This window comes from Schistocerca piceifrons, chromosome 5 (genome assembly GCF_021461385.2).
Source record: "Schistocerca piceifrons isolate TAMUIC-IGC-003096 chromosome 5, iqSchPice1.1, whole genome shotgun sequence".
NCBI lineage: Eukaryota > Metazoa > Arthropoda > Insecta > Orthoptera > Acrididae > Schistocerca > Schistocerca piceifrons.
The window spans coordinates 718,027,283-718,047,436 of record NC_060142.1 but is presented as its reverse complement, the minus strand read 5'-3'; positions in this window follow the sequence as shown (position 1 = coordinate 718,047,436).

Sequence of the window (20,154 nt, the reverse complement as noted above, 5' to 3'; positions counted from 1 at the left end):
TATTTCATAGCGACGGAATTTCCGTGTGAATTCGTCAATGTGTGGGAGTGAGGGATGCAGTAAAGAAGGATTAGTGGATCGGAAATGAGATTGTCGTATCCCAAAAGAAAATCCTTTCGTTTCCATAGAAACGTTACTCGATTTAGAAGGAAATGTCTTAGAACACATAGTATTTCATAGCGACGCAATTTCCGTGTGAATTCGTCAATGTTTGGGAGTGAGGGATGCAGTAAAGAAGGATTAGTAGATCGGAAATGTGATTGTCGTATCCCAAAAGAAAATCCTGTCGTTTCCATAGAAACGTTACTCGATTTAGAAGGAAATGTCTTAGAACACATAGTACTCGTATTTCATTGCGATGCAATTTCCGTGTGAATTCGTCAATGTGTGGGAGTGAGGGATGCAGTAAAGAAGGATTAGTGGATCGGAAATGTTATTGTGGTATCCCAAAAGAAAATCCTGTCGTTTCCGTAGAAACGTTACTCGATTTAGAAGGAAATGTCTTACAACACATAGTACTCGTATTTCATAGCGACGCAATTTCCGTGTGAATTCGTCAATGTTTGGGAGTGAGGGATGCAGTAAAGAAGGATTAGTGGATCGGAAATAAGATTGTCGTATCCCAAAAAAAAGTCCTGTCGTTTCCATAGAAACATTACTTGATTTAGAAGGAGAAGTAATAGAACCCATAGTAATTCATAGCGACGGAATTTCCGTGTGAATTCGTCAATGTGTGGGAGTGAGGGATGCAGTAAAGAAGGATTAGTGGATCGGAAATGTGATTGTCGTATCCCAAAAGAAAATCCTGTCGTTTCCATAGAAACGTTACTTGATTTAGAAGGAAATGTCTTAGAACACATAGTACTCGTATTTCATAGCGACGCAATTTCCGTGTGAATTCGTCAATGTGTGGGAGTGAGGGATGCAGTAAAGAAGGATTAGTGGATCGGAATTGAGATTGTCGTATCCCAAAAGAAAATCCTGTCGTTTCCATAGAAACGTTACTCGATTGAGAAGGAAATGTCTTAGAACACATAGTACTCGTATTTCATAGCGACGGAATTTCCGTGTGAATTCGTCAATGTGTGGGAGTGAGGGATGCAGTAAAGAAGGATTAGTGGATCGGAAATGAGATTGTCGTATCCCAAAAGAAAATCCTGTCGTTTCCATAGAAACGTTACTCGATTTAGAAGGAAATGTCTTAGAACACATAGTATTTCATAGCGACGCAATTTCCGTGTGAATTCGTCAATGTTTGGGAGTGAGGGATGCAGTAAAGAAGGATTAGTAGATCGGAAATGTGATTGTCGTATCCCAAAAGAAAATCCTGTCGTTTCCATAGAAACGTTACTCGATTTAGAAGGAAATGTCTTAGAACACATAGTACTCGTATTTCATTGCGATGCAATTTCCGTGTGAATTCGTCAATGTGTGGGAGTGAGGGATGCAGTAAAGAAGGATTAGTGGATCGGAAATGTTATTGTGGTATCCCAAAAGAAAATCCTGTCGTTTCCGTAGAAACGTTACTCGATTTAGAAGGAAATGTCTTAGAACACATAGTACTCGTATTTCATAGCGACGCAATTTCCGTGTGAATTCGTCAATGTTTGGGAGTGAGGGATGCAGTAAAGAAGGATTAGTGGATCGGAAATAAGATTGTCGTATCCCAAAAAAAAGTCCTGTCGTTTCCATAGAAACATTACTTGATTTAGAAGGAGAAGTCATAGAACCCATAGTAATTCATAGCGACGGAATTTCCGTGTGAATTCGTCAATGTGTGGGAGTGAGGGATGCAGTAAAGAAGGATTAGTGGATCGGAAATGTGATTGTCGTATCCCAAAAGAAAATCCTGTCGTTTCCATAGAAACGTTACTTGATTTAGAAGGAAATGTCTTAGAACACATAGTACTCGTATTTCATAGCGACGCAATTTCCGTGTGAATTCGTCAATGTGTGGGAGTGAGGGATGCAGTAAAGAAGGATTAGTGGATCGGAATTGAGATTGTCGTATCCCAAAAGAAAATCCTGTCGTTTCCATAGAAACGTTACTCGATTGAGAAGGAAATGTCTTAGAACACATAGTACTCGTATTTCATAGCGACGGAATTTCCGTGTGAATTCGTCAATGTGTGGGAGTGAGGGATGCAGTAAAGAAGGATTAGTGGATCGGAAATGAGATTGTCGTATCCCAAAAGAAAATCCTGTCGTTTCCATAGAAACGTTACTCGATTTAGAAGGAAATGTCTTAGAACACATAGTATTTCATAGCGACGCAATTTCCGTGTGAATTCGTCAATGTTTGGGAGTGAGGGATGCAGTAAAAAAGGATTAGTAGATCGGAAATGAAATTGTCGTATCCCAAAAGAAAATCCTGTCGTTTCCATAGAAACGTTACTCGATTTAGAAGGAAATGTCTTAGAACACATAGTACTCGTATTTCATTGCGACGCAATTTCCGTGTGAATTCGTCAATGTGTGGGAGTGAGGGATGCAGTAAAGAAGGATTAGTGGATCGGAAATGTTATTGTCGTATCCCAAAAGAAAATCCTGTCGTTTCCATAGAAACGTTACTCGATTTAGAAGGAAATGTCTTAGAACACATAGTACTCGTATTTCATAGCGACGCAATTTCCGTGTGAATTCGTCAATGTTTGGGAGTGAGGGATGCAGTAAAGAAGGATTAGTGGATCGGAAATGAGATTGTCGTATCCCAAAACCAAATCCTGTCGTTTCCATAGAAACGTTACTCGATTTAGAAGGAAATGTCTTAGAACACATAGTACTCGTATTTCATAGCGACGCAATATCCGTGTGAATTCGTCAATGTGTGGGAGTGAGGGATGCAGTAAAGAAGGATTAGTGGATCGGAAATAAGATTGTCGTATCCCAAAAAAAAGTCCTGTCGTTTCCATAGAAACATTACTTGATTTAGAAGGAGAAGTCATAGAACCCATAGTAATTCATAGCGACGCAATTTCCGTGTGAATTCGTCAATGTGTGGGAGTGAGGGATGCAGTAAAGAAGGATTAGTGGATCGGAAATGTGATTGTCGTATCCCAAAAGAAAATCCTGTCGTTTCCATAGAAACGTTACTTGATTTAGAAGGAAATGTCTTAGAACACATAGTACTCGTATTTCATAGCGACGCAATTTCCGTGTGAATTCGTCAATGTGTGGGAGTGAGGGATGCAGTAAAGAAGGATTAGTGGATCGGAAATGAGATTGTCGTATCCCAAAAAAAAATCCTGTCGTTTCCATAGAAACGTTACTCGATTTAGAAATAAATGTCTTAGAACACATAGTATTTCATAGCGACGCAATTTCCGTGTGAATTCGTCAATGTTTGGGAGTGAGGGATGCAGTAAAGAAGGATTAGTAGATCGGAAATGTAATTGTCGTATCCCAAAAGAAAATCCTGTCGTTTCGATAGAAACGTTACTCGATTTAGAAGGAAATGTCTTAGAACACATAGTACTCGTATTTCATAGCGACGCAATTTCCGTGTGAATTCGTCAATGTGTGGGAGTGAGGGATGCAGTAAAGAAGGATAGTGGATCGGAAATGAGATTGTCGTATCCCAAAAGAAAATCCTGTCGTTTCCATAGAAACGTTACTCGATTTAGAAGGAAATGTCATAGAACACATAGTACTCGTATTTCATAGCGATTGAATTTCCGTGTGAATTCGTCAATGTGTGGCAGTGAGGGATGCAGTAAAGAAGGATTAGTGGATCGGAAATGAGATTGTCGTATCCCAAAAGATAATCCTGTCGTTTCCATCGAAACGTTACTCGATTTAGAAGGAAATGTCTTAGAACACATACTACTCGTATTTCATTGCGACGCAATTTCCGTGTGAATTCGTCAATGTGTGGGAGTGAGGGATGCAGTAAAGAAGGATTAGTGGATCGGAAATGAGATTGTCGTATACCAAAAGAAAATCCTGTCGTTTCCATAGAAACGTTACTCGATTTAGAAAAAAATGTCTTAGAACACATAGTATTTCATAGCGACGCAACTTCCGTGTGAATTCGTCAATGTTTGGGAGTGAGGGATGCAGTAAAGAAGGGTTAGTAGATCGGAAATGTGATTGTCGTATCCCAAAAGAAAATCCTGTCGTTTCCATAGAAACGTTACTCGATTTAGAAGGAAATGTCTCAGAACACATAGTACTCGTATTTCATTGCGACGCAATTTCCGTGTGATTTCGTCAATGTGTGGGAGTGAGGGATGCAGTAAAGAAGGATTAGTGGATCGGAAATGAGATTGTCGTATCCCAAAAGAAAATCCTGTCGTTTCCATAGAAACGTTACTCGATTTAGAAGGAAATGTCTTAGAACACATAGTACTCGTATTTCATTGCGACGCAATTTCCGTGTGAATTCGTCAATGTGTGGGAGTGAGGGATGCAGTAAGGAAGGATTAGTGGATCGGAAATGTGATTGTCGTATCCCAAAAGAAAATCCTGTCGTTTCCATAGAAACGTTACTCGATTTAGAAGGAAATGTCCTAGAACACATAGTACTCGTATTTCATTGCGACGCAATTTCCGTGTGAATTCGTCAATGTGTGGGAGTGAGGGATGCAGTAAAGAAGGATTAGTGGATCGGAAATGAGATTGTCGTATCCCAAAAGAAAATCCTGTCGTTTCCATAGAAACGTTACTCGATTTAGAAGGAAATGTCTTAGAACACATAGTACTCGTATTTCATTGCGACGCAATTTCCGTGTGAATTCGTCAATGTGTGGGAGTGAGGGATGCAGTAAAGAAGGATTAGTAGATCGGAAATGTGATTGTCGTATCCCAAAAGAAAATCCTGTCGTTTCCATAGAAACGTTACTCGATTTAGAAGGAAATGTCTTAGAACACATAGTACTCGTATTTCATTGCGACGCAATTTCCGTGTGAATTCGTCAATGTGTGGGAGTGAGGGATGCAGTAAAGAAGGATTAGTGGATCGGAAATGAGATTGTCGTATCCCAAAAGAAAATCCTGTCGTTTCCATAGAAACGTTACTCGATTTAGAAGGAAATGTCTTAGAACACATAGTACTCGTATTTCATTGCGCCGCAATTTCCGTGTGAATTCGTCAATGTGTGGGAGTGAGGGATGCAGTAAAGAAGGATTAGTGGATCGGAAATGAGATTGTCGTATCCCAAAAGAAAATCCTGTCGTTTCCATAGAAACGTTACTCAATTTAGAAGGAAATGTCTTAGAACACATAGTACTCGTATTTCATAGCGACGGAATTTCCGTGTGAATTCGTCAATGTGTGGGAGTGAGGGATGCAGTAAAGAAGGATTAGTGGATCGGAAATGTGATTGTCGTATCCCAAAAGAAAATCCTGTCGTTTCCATAGAAACGTTACTCGATTTAGAAGGAAATGTCTTAGAACACATAGTACTCGTATTTCATTGCGACGCAATTTCCGTGTGAATTCGTCAATGTGTGGAAGTGAGGGATGCAGTAAAGAAGGATTAGTGGATCGGAAATGAGATTGTCGTATCCCAAAAGAAAATCCTGTCGTTTCCATAGAAACGTTACTCGATTTAGAAGGAAATGTCTTAGATCACATAGTACTCGTATTTCATTGCGACGCAATTTCCGTGTGAATTCGTCAATGTGTGGGAGTGAGGGATGCAGTAAAGCAGGATTAGTGGATCGGTAATGTGATTGTCGTATCCCAAAAGAAAATCCTGTCGTTTCCATAGAAACGTTACTCGATTTAGAAGGAAATGTCTTAGAACACATAGTACTCGTATTTCATTGCGACGCAATTTCCGTGTGAATTCGTCAATGTGTGGGAGTGAGGGATGCAGTAAAGAAGGATTAGTGGATCGGAAATGAGATTGTCGTATCCCAAAAGAAAATCCTGTCGTTTCCATGGAAACGTTACTCGATTTAGAAAGAAATGTCTTAGAACACATAGTACTCGTATTTCATAGCGACGGAATTCCCGTGTGAATTCGTCAATGTCTGGGAGTGAGGGATGCAGTAAAGAAGGATTAGTGGATCGGAAATGTGATTGTCGTATCCTAAAAGAAAATCCTGTCGTTTCCATAGAAACGTTACTCGATTTAGAAGGAATTGTCTTAGAACACATAGTACTCGTATTTCATAGCGACGCAATTTCCGTGTGAATTCGTCAATGTGTGGGAGTGAGGGATGCAGTAAAGAAGGATTAGTGGATCGGAAATGAGATTGTCGCATCCCAAAAGAAAATCCTGTCGTTTCCATAGAAACGTTACTCGATTTAGAAATAAATGTCTTAGAACACATAGTATTTCATAGCGACGCAATTTCCGTGTGAATTCGTCAATGTTTGGGAGTGAGGGATGCAGTAAAGAAGGATTAGTAGATCGGAAATGTGATTGTCGTATCCCAAAAGAAAATCCTGTCGTTTCCATAGAAACGTTACTCGATTTAGAAGGAAATGTCTTAGAAGACATAGTGCTCGTATTTCATTGCGACGCAATTTCCGTGTGAATTCGTCAATGTGTGGGAGTGAGGGATGCAGTAAAGAAGGATTAGTGGATCGGAAATGTGATTGTCGTATCCCAAAAGAAAATCCTGTCGTTTCCATAGAAACGTTACTCGATTTAGGAGGAAATGTCTTAGAATACATAGTACTCGTATTTCATAGCGACGCAATTTCCGTGTGAATTCGTCAATGTGTGGGAGTGAGGGATGCAGTAAAGAAGGATTAGTGGATCGGAATTGAGATTGTCGTATCCCAAAAGAAAATCCTGTCGTTTCCATAGAAACGTTACTCGATTGAGAAGGAAATGTCTTAGAACACATAGTACTCGTATTTCATAGCGACGGAATTTCCGTGTGAATTCGTCAATGTGTGGGAGTGAGGGATGCAGTTAAGAAGGATTAGTGGATCGGAAATGAGATTGTCGTATCCCAAAAGAAAATCATGTCGTTTCCATAGAAACGTTACTCGATTTAGAAGGAAATGTCTTAGAACACATAGTACTCGTATTTCATAGCGACGGAATTTCCGTGTGAATTCGTCAATGTGTGGGAGTGAGGGATGCAGTAAAGAAGGATTAGTGGATCGGAAATGTGATTGTCGTATCCTAAAAGAAAATCCTGTCGTTTCCATAGAAACGTTACTCGATTTAGAAGGAAATGTCTTAGAACACATAGTACTCGTATTTCATTGCGACGCAATTTCCGTGTGAATTCGTCAATGTGTGGAAGTGAGGGATGCAGTAAAGAAGGATTAGTGGATCGGAAATGAGATTGTCGTATCCCAAAAGAAAATCCTGTCGTTTCCATAGAAACGTTACTCGATTTAGAAGGAAATGTCTTAGAACACATAGTACTCGTATTTCATTGCGACGCAATTTCCGTGTGAATTCGTCAATGTGTGGGAGTGAGGGATGCAGTAAAGAAGGATTAGTGGATCGGTAATGTGATTGTCGTATCCCAAAAGAAAATCCTGTCGTTTCCATAGAAACGTTACTCGATTTAGAAGGAAATGTCTTAGAACACATAGTACTCGTATTTCATTGCGACGCAATTTCCGTGTGAATTCGTCAATGTGTGGGAGTGAGGGATGCAGTAAAGAAGGATTAGTGGATCGGAAATGAGATTGTCGTATCCCAAAAGAAAATAATGTCGTTTCCATGGAAACGTTACTCGATTTAGAAAGAAATGTCTTAGAACACATAGTACTCGTATTTCATAGCGACGGAATTCCCGTGTGAATTCGTCAATGTGTGGGAGTGAGGGATGCAGTAAAGAAGGATTAGTGGATCGGAAATGTGATTGTCGTATCCCAAAAGAAAATCCTGTCGTTTCCATAGAAACGTTACTCGATTTAGAAGGAAATGTCTTAGAACACATAGTACTCGTATTTCATAGCGACGCAATTTCCGTGTGAATTCGTCAATGTGTGGGAGTGAGGGATGCAGTAAAGAAGGATTAGTGGATCGGAAATGAGATTGTCGTATCCCAAAAGAAAATCCTGTCGTTTCCATAGAAACGTTACTCGATTTAGAAATAAATGTCTTAGAACACATAGTATTTCATAGCGACGCAATTTCCGTGTGAATACGTCAATGTTTGGGAGTGAGGGATGCAGTAAAGAAGGATTAGTAGATCGGAAATGTGATTGTCGTATCCCAAAAGAAAATCCTGTCGTTTCCATAGAAACGTTACTCGATTTAGAAGGAAATGTCTTAGAAGACATAGTGCTCGTATTTCATTGCGACGCAATTTCCGTGTGAATTCGTCAATGTGTGGGAGTGAGGGATGCAGTAAAGAAGGATTAGTGGATCGGAAATGTGATTGTCGTATCCCAAAAGAAAATCCTGTCGTTTCCATAGAAACGTTACTCGATTTAGGAGGAAATGTCTTAGAACACATAGTACTCGTATTTCATAGCGACGCAATTTCCGTGTGAATTCGTCAATGTGTGGGAGTGAGGGATGCAGTAAAGAAGGATTAGTGGATCGGAATTGAGATTGTCGTATCCCAAAAGAAAATCCTGTCGTTTCCATAGAAACGTTACTCGATTTAGAAGGAAATGTCTTAGAACACATAGTACTCGAATTTCATTGCGACGCAATTTCCGTGTGAATTCGTCAATGTGTGGGAGTTAGGGATGCAGTAAAGAAGGATTAGTGGATCGGTAATGTGATTGTCGTATCCCAAAAGAAACTCCTGTCGTTTCCATAGAAACGTTACTCGATTTAGAAGGAATTGTCTTAGAACACATAGTACTCGTATTTCATAGCGACGCAATTTCCGTGTGAATTCGTCAATGTGTGGGAGTGAGGGATGCAGTAAAGAAGGATTAGTGGATCGGAAATGAGATTGTCGTATCCCAAAAGAAAATCCTGTCGTTTCCATAGAAACGTTACTCGATTTAGAAATAAATGTCTTAGAACACATAGTATTTCATAGCGACGCAATTTCCGTGTGAATTCGTCAATGTTTGGGAGTAAGGGATGCAGTAAAGAAGGATTAGTAGATCGGAAATGTGATTGTCGTATCCCAAAAGAAAATCCTGTCGTTTCCATAGAAACGTAACTCGATTTAGAAGGAAATGTCTTAGAAGACATAGTGCTCGTATTTCATTGCGACGCAATTTCCGTGTGAATTCGTCAATGTGTGGGAGTGAGGGATGCAGTAAAGAAGGATTAGTGGATCGGAAATGTGATTGTCGTATCCCAAAAGAAAATCCTGTCGTTTCCATAGAAACGTTACTCGATTTAGGAGGAAAAGTCTTAGAATACATAGTACTCGTATTTCATAGCGACGCAATTTCCGTGTGAATTCGTCAATGTGTGGGAGTGAGGGATGCAGTAAAGAAGGATTAGTGGATCGGAATTGAGATTGTCGTATCCCAAAAGAAAATCCTGTCGTTTCCATAGAAACGTTACTCGATTGAGAAGGAAATGTCTTAGAACACATAGTACTCGTATTTCATAGCGACGGAATTTCCGTGTGAATTCGTCAAAGTGTGGGAGTGAGGGATGCAGTTAAGAAGGATTAGTGGATCGGAAATGAGATTGTCGTATCCCAAAAGAAAATCCTTTCGTTTCCATAGAAACGTTACTCGATTTAGAAGGAAATGTCTTAGAACACATAGTACTCGTATTTCATAGCGACGGAATTTCCGTGTGAATTCGTCAATGTGTGGGAGTGAGGGATGCAGTAAAGAAGGATTAGTGGATCGGAAATGTGATTGTCGTATCCCAAAAGAAAATCCTGTCGTTTCCATAGAAACGTTACTCGATTTAGAAGGAAATGTCTTAGAACACATAGTACTCGTATTTCATTGCGACGCAATTTCCGTGTGAATTCGTCAATGTGTGGAAGTGAGGGATGCAGTAAAGAAGGATTAGTGGATCGGAAATGAGATTGTCGTATCCCAAAAGAAAATCCTGTCGTTTCCATAGAAACGTTACTCGATTTAGAAGGAAATGTCTTAGAACACATAGTACTCGTAATTCATAGCGACGCAATTTCCGTGTGAATTCGTCAATGTGTGGGAGTGAGGGATGCAGTAAAGAAGGATTAGTGGATCGGTAATGTGATTGTCGTATCCCAAAAGATAATCCTGTCGTTTCCATAGAAACGTTACTCGATTTAGAAGGAAATGTCTTAGAACACATAGTACTCGTATTTCATTGCGACGCAATTTCCGTGTGAATTCGTCAATGTGTGGGAGTGAGGGATGCAGTAAAGAAGGATTAGTGGATCGGAAATGAGATTGTCGTTTCCCAAAAGAAAATCCTGTCGTTTCCATGGAAACGTTACTCGATTTAGAAAGAAATGTCTTAGAACACATAGTACTCGTATTTCATAGCGACGGAATTCCCGTGTGAATTCGTCAATGTGTGGGAGTGAGGGATGCAGTAAAGAAGGATTAGTGGATCGGAAATGTGATTGTCGTATCCCAAAAGAAAATCCTGTCGTTTTCATAGAAACGTTACTCGATTTAGAAGGAAATGTCTTAGAACACATAGTACTCGTATTTCATAGCGACGCAATTTCCGTGTGAATTCGTCAATGTGTGGGAGTGAGGGATGCAGTAAAGAAGGATTAGTGGATCGGAAATGAGATTGTCGTATCCCAAAAGAAAATCCTGTCGTTTCCATAGAAACGTTACTCGATTTAGAAATAAATGTCTTAGAACACATAGTATTTCATAGCGACGCAATTTCCGTGTGAATTCGTCAATGTTTGGGAGTGAGGGATGCAGTAAAGAAGGATTAGTAGATCGGAAATGTGATTGTCGTATCCCAAAAGAAAATCCTGTCGTTTCCATAGAAACGTTACTCGATTTAGAAGGATATGTCTTAGAAGACATAGTGCTCGTATTTCATTGCGACGCAATTTCCGTGTGAATTCGTCAATGTGTGGGAGTGAGGGATGCAGTAAAGAAGGATTAGTGGATCGGAAATGTGATTGTCGTATCCCAAAAGAAAATCCTGTCGTTTCCATAGAAACGTTACTCGATTTAGGAGGAAATGTCTTAGAACACATAGTACTCGTATTTCATAGCGACGCAATTTCCGTGTGAATTCGTCAATGTGTGGGAGTGAGGGATGCAGTAAAGAAGGATTAGTGGATCGGAATTGAGATTGTCGTATCCCAAAAGAAAATCCTGTCGCTTCCATAGAAACGTTACTCGATTGAGAAGGAAATGTCTTAGAACACATAGTACTCGTATTTCATAGCGACGGAATTTCCGTGTGAATTCGTCAATGTGTGGGAGTGAGGGATGCAGTAAAGAAGGATTAGTGGATCGGAAAAGAGATTGTCGTATCCCAAAAGAAAATCCTGTCGTTTCCATAGAAACGTTACTCGATTTAGAAGGAAATGTCTTAGAACACATAGTATTTCATAGCGACGCAATTTCCGTGTGAATTCGTCAATGTTTGGGAGTAAGGGATGCAGTAAAGAAGGATTAGTAGATCGGAAATGTGATTGTCGTATCCCAAAAGAAAATCCTGTCGTTTCCATAGAAACGTAACTCGATTTAGAAGGAAATGTCTTAGAAGACATAGTGCTCGTATTTCATTGCGACGCAATTTCCGTGTGAATTCGTCAATGTGTGGGAGTGAGGGATGCAGTAAAGAAGGATTAGTGGATCGGAAATGTGATTGTCGTATCCCAAAAGAAAATCCTGTCGTTTCCATAGAAACGTTACTCGATTTAGGAGGAAAAGTCTTAGAATACATAGTACTCGTATTTCATAGCGACGCAATTTCCGTGTGAATTCGTCAATGTGTGGGAGTGAGGGATGCAGTAAAGAAGGATTAGTGGATCGGAATTGAGATTGTCGTATCCCAAAAGAAAATCCTGTCGTTTCCATAGAAACGTTACTCGATTGAGAAGGAAATGTCTTAGAACACATAGTACTCGTATTTCATAGCGACGGAATTTCCGTGTGAATTCGTCAAAGTGTGGGAGTGAGGGATGCAGTTAAGAAGGATTAGTGGATCGGAAATGAGATTGTCGTATCCCAAAAGAAAATCCTTTCGTTTCCATAGAAACGTTACTCGATTTAGAAGGAAATGTCTTAGAACACATAGTACTCGTATTTCATAGCGACGGAATTTCCGTGTGAATTCGTCAATGTGTGGGAGTGAGGGATGCAGTAAAGAAGGATTAGTGGATCGGAAATGTGATTGTCGTATCCCAAAAGAAAATCCTGTCGTTTCCATAGAAACGTTACTCGATTTAGAAGGAAATGTCTTAGAACACATAGTACTCGTATTTCATTGCGACGCAATTTCCGTGTGAATTCGTCAATGTGTGGAAGTGAGGGATGCAGTAAAGAAGGATTAGTGGATCGGAAATGAGATTGTCGTATCCCAAAAGAAAATCCTGTCGTTTCCATAGAAACGTTACTCGATTTAGAAGGAAATGTCTTAGAACACATAGTACTCGTAATTCATAGCGACGCAATTTCCGTGTGAATTCGTCAATGTGTGGGAGTGAGGGATGCAGTAAAGAAGGATTAGTGGATCGGTAATGTGATTGTCGTATCCCAAAAGATAATCCTGTCGTTTCCATAGAAACGTTACTCGATTTAGAAGGAAATGTCTTAGAACACATAGTACTCGTATTTCATTGCGACGCAATTTCCGTGTGAATTCGTCAATGTGTGGGAGTGAGGGATGCAGTAAAGAAGGATTAGTGGATCGGAAATGAGATTGTCGTTTCCCAAAAGAAAATCCTGTCGTTTCCATGGAAACGTTACTCGATTTAGAAAGAAATGTCTTAGAACACATAGTACTCGTATTTCATAGCGACGGAATTCCCGTGTGAATTCGTCAATGTGTGGGAGTGAGGGATGCAGTAAAGAAGGATTAGTGGATCGGAAATGTGATTGTCGTATCCCAAAAGAAAATCCTGTCGTTTTCATAGAAACGTTACTCGATTTAGAAGGAAATGTCTTAGAACACATAGTACTCGTATTTCATAGCGACGCAATTTCCGTGTGAATTCGTCAATGTGTGGGAGTGAGGGATGCAGTAAAGAAGGATTAGTGGATCGGAAATGAGATTGTCGTATCCCAAAAGAAAATCCTGTCGTTTCCATAGAAACGTTACTCGATTTAGAAATAAATGTCTTAGAACACATAGTATTTCATAGCGACGCAATTTCCGTGTGAATTCGTCAATGTTTGGGAGTGAGGGATGCAGTAAAGAAGGATTAGTAGATCGGAAATGTGATTGTCGTATCCCAAAAGAAAATCCTGTCGTTTCCATAGAAACGTTACTCGATTTAGAAGGATATGTCTTAGAAGACATAGTGCTCGTATTTCATTGCGACGCAATTTCCGTGTGAATTCGTCAATGTGTGGGAGTGAGGGATGCAGTAAAGAAGGATTAGTGGATCGGAAATGTGATTGTCGTATCCCAAAAGAAAATCCTGTCGTTTCCATAGAAACGTTACTCGATTTAGGAGGAAATGTCTTAGAACACATAGTACTCGTATTTCATAGCGACGCAATTTCCGTGTGAATTCGTCAATGTGTGGGAGTGAGGGATGCAGTAAAGAAGGATTAGTGGATCGGAATTGAGATTGTCGTATCCCAAAAGAAAATCCTGTCGCTTCCATAGAAACGTTACTCGATTGAGAAGGAAATGTCTTAGAACACATAGTACTCGTATTTCATAGCGACGGAATTTCCGTGTGAATTCGTCAATGTGTGGGAGTGAGGGATGCAGTAAAGAAGGATTAGTGGATCGGAAAAGAGATTGTCGTATCCCAAAAGAAAATCCTGTCGTTTCCATAGAAACGTTACTCGATTTAGAAGGAAATGTCTTAGAACACATAGTATTTCATAGCGACGCAATTTCCGTGTGAATTCGTCAATGTTTGGGAGTGAGGGATGCAGTAAAGAAGGATTAGTAGATCGGAAATGTGATTGTCGTATCCCAAAAGAAAATCCTGTCGTTTCCATAGAAACGTTACTCGATTTAGAAGGAAATGTCTTAGAACACATAGTACTCGTATTTCATTGCGACGCAATTTCCGTGTGAATTCGTCAATGTGTGGGAGTGAGGGATGCAGTAAAGAAGGATTAGTGGATCGGAAATGTTATTGTCGTATCCCAAAAGAAAATCCTGTCTTTTCCATAGAAACGTTACTCGATTTAGAAGGAAATGTCTTAGAACACATAGTACTCGTATTTCATAGCGACGCAATTTCCGTGTGAATTCGTCAATGTTTGGGAGTGAGGGATGCAGTAAAGAAGGATTAGTGGATCGGAAATGAGATTGTCGTATCCCAAAAGAAAATCCTGTCGTTTCCATAGAAACGTTACTCGATTTAGATGGAAATGTCTTAGAACACATAGTACTCGTATTTCATAGCGACGCAATATCCGTGTGAATTCGTCAATGTGTGGGAGTGAGGGATGCAGTAAAGAAGGATTAGTGGATCGGAAATAAGATTGTCGTATCCCAAAAAAAAGTCCTGTCGTTTCCATAGAAACATTACTTGATTTAGAAGGAGAAGTCATAGAACCCATAGTAATTCATAGCGACGCAATTTCCGTGTGAATTCGTCAATGTATGGGAGTGAGGGATGCAGTAAAGAAGGATTAGTGGATCGGAAATGTGATTGTCGTATCCCAAAAGAAAATCCTGTCGTTTCCATAGAAACGTTACTTGATTTAGAAGGAAATGTCTTAGAACACATAGTACTCGTATTTCATAGCGACGCAATTTCCGTGTGAATTCGTCAATGTGTGGGAGTGAGGGATGCAGTAAAGAAGGATTAGTGGATCGGAAATGAGATTGTCGTATCCCAAAAAAAAATCCTGTCGTTTCCATAGAAACGTTACTCGATTTAGAAATAAATGTCTTAGAACACATAGTATTTCATAGCGACGCAATTTCCGTGTGAATTCGTCAATGTTTGGGTGTGAGGGATGCAGTAAAGAAGGATTAGTAGATCGGAAATGTGATTGTCGTATCCCAAAAGAAAATCCTGTCGTTTCGATAGAAACGTTACTCGATTTAGAAGGAAATGTCTTAGAACACATAGTACTCGTATTTCATTGCGACGCAATTTCCGTGTGAATTCGTCAATGTGTGGGAGTGAGGGATGCAGTAAAGAAGAATTAGTGGATCGGAAATGTGATTGTCGTATCCCAAAAGAAAATCCTGTCGTTTCCATAGAAACGTTACTCGATTTAGAAGGAAATGTCTTAGAACACATAGTACTCGTATTTCATAGCGACGCAATTTCCGTGTGAATTCGTCAATGTGTGGGAGTGAGGGATGCAGTAAAGAAGGATTAGTGGATCGGAAATGAGATTGTCGTATCCCAAAAGAAAATCCTGTCGTTTCCATAGAAACGTTACTCGATTTAGAAGGAAATGTCATAGAACACATAGTACTCGTATTTCATAGCGACGGAATTTCCGTGTGAATTCGTCAATGTGTGGGAGTGAGGGATGCAGTAAAGTAGGATTAGTGGATCGGAAATGAGATTGTCGTATCCCAAAAGAAAATCCTGTCGTTTCCATCGAAACGTTACTCGATTTAGAAGGAAATGTCTTAGAACACATAGTACTCGTATTTCATTGCGACGCAATTTCCGTGTGAATTCGTCAATGTGTGGGAGTGAGGGATGCAGTAAAGAAGGATTAGTGGATCGGAAATGAGATTGTCGTATCCCAAAAGAAAATCCTGTCGTTTCCATAGAAACGTTACTCGATTTAGAAATAAATGTCTTAGAACACATAGTATTTCATAGCGACGCAACTTCCGTGTGAATTCGTCAATGTTTGGGAGTGAGGGATGCAGTAAAGAAGGATTAGTAGATCGGAAATGTGATTGTCGTATCCCAAAAGAAAATCCTGTCGCTTCCATAGAAACGTTACTCGATTTAGAAGGAAATATCTCAGAACACATAGTACTCGTATTTCATTGCGACGCAATTTCCGTGTGAATTCGTCAATGTGTGGGAGTGAGGGATGCAGTAAAGAAGGATTAGTGGATCGGAAATGAGATTGTCGTATCCCAAAAGAAAATCCTGTCGTTTCCATAGAAACGTTACTCGATTTAGAAGGAAATGTCCTAGAACACATAGTACTCGTATTTCATTGCGACGCAATTTCTGTGTGAATTCGTCAATGTGTGGGAGTGAGGGATGCAGTAAAGAAGGATTAGTGGATCGGAAATGTGATTGTCGTATCCCAAAAGAAAATCCTGTCGTTTCCATAGAAACGTTACTCGATTTAGAAGGAAATGTCCTAGAACACATAGTACTCGTATTTCATTGCGACGCAATTTCCGTGTGAATTCGTCAATGTGTGGGAGTGAGGGATGCAGTAAAGAAGGATTAGTGGATCGGAAATGAGATTGTCGTATCCCAAAAGAAAATCCTGTCGTTTCCATAGAAACGTTACTCGATTTAGAAGGAAATGTCTTAGAACACATAGTACTCGTATTTCATTGCGACGCAATTTCCGTGTGAATTCGTCAATGTGTGGGAGTGAGGGATGCAGTAAAGAAGGATTAGTAGATCGGAAATGTGATTGTCGTATCCCAAAAGAAAATCCTGTCGTTTCCATAGAAACGTTACTCGATTTAGAAGGGAATGTCTTAGAACACATAGTACTCGTATTTCATTGCGACGCAATTTCCGTGTGAATTCGTCAATGTGTGGGAGTGAGGGATGCAGTAAAGAAGGATTAGTGGATCGGAAATGAGATTGTCGTATCCCAAAAGAAAATCCTGTCGTTTCCATAGATACGTTACTCGATTTAGAAGGAAATGTCTTAGAACACATAGTACTCGTATTTCATTGCGACGCAATTTCCGTGTGAATTCGTCAATGTGTGGGAGTGAGGGATGCTGTAAAGAAGGATTAGTGGATCGGTAATGTGATTGTCGTATCCCAAAAGAAAATCCTGTCGTTTCCATAGAAACGTTACTCGATTTAGAAGGAAATGTCGTAGAACACATAGTACTCGTATTTCATTGCGACGCAATTTCCGTGTGAATTCGTCAATGTGTGGGAGTGAGGGATGCAGTAAAGAAGGATTAGTGGATCGGAAATGTGATGGTCGTATCCCAAAAGAAAATCCTGTCGTTTCCATAGAAACGTTACTCGATTTAGAAGGAAATGTCTTAGAACACATAGTACTCGTATTTCATTGCGACGCAATTTCCGTGTGAATTCGTCAATGTGTGGGAGTGAGGGATGCAGTAAAGAAGGATGAGTGGATCGGAAATGTGATTGTCGTATCCCAAAAGAAAATCCTGTCGTTTCCATAGAAACGTTACTCGATTTAGAAGGAAATGTCTTAGAACACATAAAACTCGTATTTCATAGCGACGCAATTTCCGTGTGAATTCGTCAATGTGTGGGAGTGAGGGATGCAGTAAAGAAGGATTAGTGGATCGGAAATGTTATTGTCGTATCCCAAAAGAAAATCCTGTCGTTTCCATAGAAACGTTACTCGATTTAGAAGGAAATGTCTTAGAACACATAGTACTCGTATTTCATAGCGACGCAATTTCCGTGTGAATTCGTCAATGTTTGGGAGTGAGGGATGCAGTAAAGAAGGATTAGTGGATCGGAAATGAGATTGTCGTATCCCAAAAGAAAAACCTGTCGTTTCCATAGAAACGTTACTCGATTTAGAAGGAAATGTCTTAGAACACATAGTACTCGTATTACATAGCGACGCAATATCCGTGTGAATTCGTCAATGTGTGGGAGTGAGGGATGCAGTAAAGAAGGATTAGTGGATCGGAAATAAGATTGTCGTATCCCAAAAAAAAGTCCTGTCGTTTCCATAGAAACATTACTTGATTTAGAAGGAGAAGTCATAGAACCCATAGTAATTCATAGCGACGCAATTTCCGTGTGAATTCGTCAATGTGTGGGAGGGAGGGATGCAGTAAAGAAGGATTAGTGGATCGGAAATGTGATTGTCGTATCCCAAAAGAAAATCCTGTCGTTTCCATAGAAACGTTACTCGATTTAGAAGGAAATGTCTTAGAACACATAGTACTCGTATTTCATTGCGACGCAATTTCCGTGAGAATTCGTCAATGTGTGGGAGTGAGGGATGCAGTAAAGAAGGATTAGTGGATCGGAAATGAGATTGTCGTATCCCAAAAGAAAATCCTGTCGTTTCCATAGAAACGTTACTCGATTTAGAAATAAATGTCTTAGAACACATAGTATTTCATAGCGACGCAACTTCCGTGTGAATTCGTCAATGTTTGGGAGTGAGGGATGCAGTAAAGAAGGATTAGTAGATCGGAAATGTGATTGTCGTATCCCAAAAGAAAATCCTGTCGTTTCCATAGAAACGTTACTCGATTTAGAAGGAAATATCTCAGAACACATAGTACTCGTATTTCATTGCGACGCAATTTCCGTGTGAATTCGTCAATGTGTGGGAGTGAGGGATGCAGTAAAGAAGGATTAGTGGATCGGAAATGAGATTGTCGTATCCCAAAAGAAAATCCTGTCGTTTCCATAGAAACGTTACTCGATTTAGAAGGAAATGTCTTAGAACACATAGTACTCGTATTTCATTGCGACACAATTTCCGTGTGAATTCGTCAATGTGTGGGAGTGAGGGATGCAGTAAAGAAGGATTAGTGGATCGGAAATGTGATTGTCGTATCCCAAAAGAAAATCCTGTCGTTTCCATAGAAACGTTACTCGATTTAGAAGGAAATGTCCTAGAACACATAGTACTCGTATTTCATTGCGACGCAATTTCCGTGTGAATTCGTCAATGTGTGGGAGTGAGGGATGCAGTAAAGAAGGATTAGTGGATCGGAAATGAGATTGTCGTATCCCAAAAGAAAATCCTGTCGTTTCCATAGAAACGTTACTCGATTTAGAAGGAAATGTCTTAGAACACATAGTACTCGTATTTCATTGCGACGCAATTTCCGTGTGAATTCGTCAATGTGTGGGGGTGAGGGATGCAGTAAAGTAGGATTAGTAGATCGGAAATGTGATTGTCGTATCCCAAAAGAAAATCCTGTCGTTTCCATAGAAACGTTACTCGATTTAGAAGGAAATGTCATAGAACACATAGTACTCGTATTTCATTGCGACGCAATTTCCGTGTGAATTCGTCAATGTGTGGGAGTGAGGGATGCAGTAAAGAAGGATTAGTGGATCGGAAATGAGATTGTCGTATCCCAAAAGAAAATCCTGTCGTTTCCATAGAAACGTTACTCGGTTTAGAAGGAAATGTCTTAGAACACATAGTACTCGTATTTCATTGCGACGCAATTTCCGTGTGAATTCGTCAATGTGTGGGAGTGAGGGATGCTGTAAAGAAGGATTAGTGGATCGGTAATATGATTGTCGTATCCCAAAAGAAAATCCTGTCGTTTCCATAGAAACGTTACTCGATTTAGAAGGAAATGTCGTAGAACACATAGTACTCGTATTTCATTACGACGCAATTTCCGTGTGAATTCGTCAATGTGTGGGAGTGAGGGATGCAGTAAAGAAGGATTAGTGGATCGGAAATGTTATTGTCGTATCCCAAAAGAAAATCCTGTCGTTTCCATAGAAACGTTACTCGATTTAGAAGGAAATGTCTTAGAACACATAGTACTCGTATTTCATAGCGACGCAATTTCCGTGTGAATTCGTCAATGTTTGGGAGTGAGGGATGCAGTAAAGAAGGATTAGTGGATCGGAAATGAGATTGTCGTATCGCAAAAGAAAATCCTGTCGTTTCCATAGAAACGTTACTTGATTTAGAAGGAAATGTCTTAGAACACATAGTACTCGTATTTCATAGCGACGCAATTTCCGTGTGAATTCGTCAATGTGTGGGAGTGAGGGATGCAGTAAAGAAGAATTAGTGGATCGGAAATGAGATTGTCGTATCCCAAAAGAAAATCCTGTCGTTTCCATAGAAACGTTACTCGATTTAGAAGGAAATGTCTTAGAACACATAGTACTCGTATTTCATTGCGACGCAATTTCCGTCTGAATTCGTCAATGTGTGGGAGTGAGGGATGCAGTAAAGAAGGATTAGTGGATCGGTAATGTGATTGTCGTATCCCAAAAGAAAATCCTGTCGTTTCCATAGAAACGTTACTCGATTTGGAAGGAAATGTCTTAGAACACATAGTACTCGTATTTCATTGCGACGCACTCTACGTGTGAATTCGT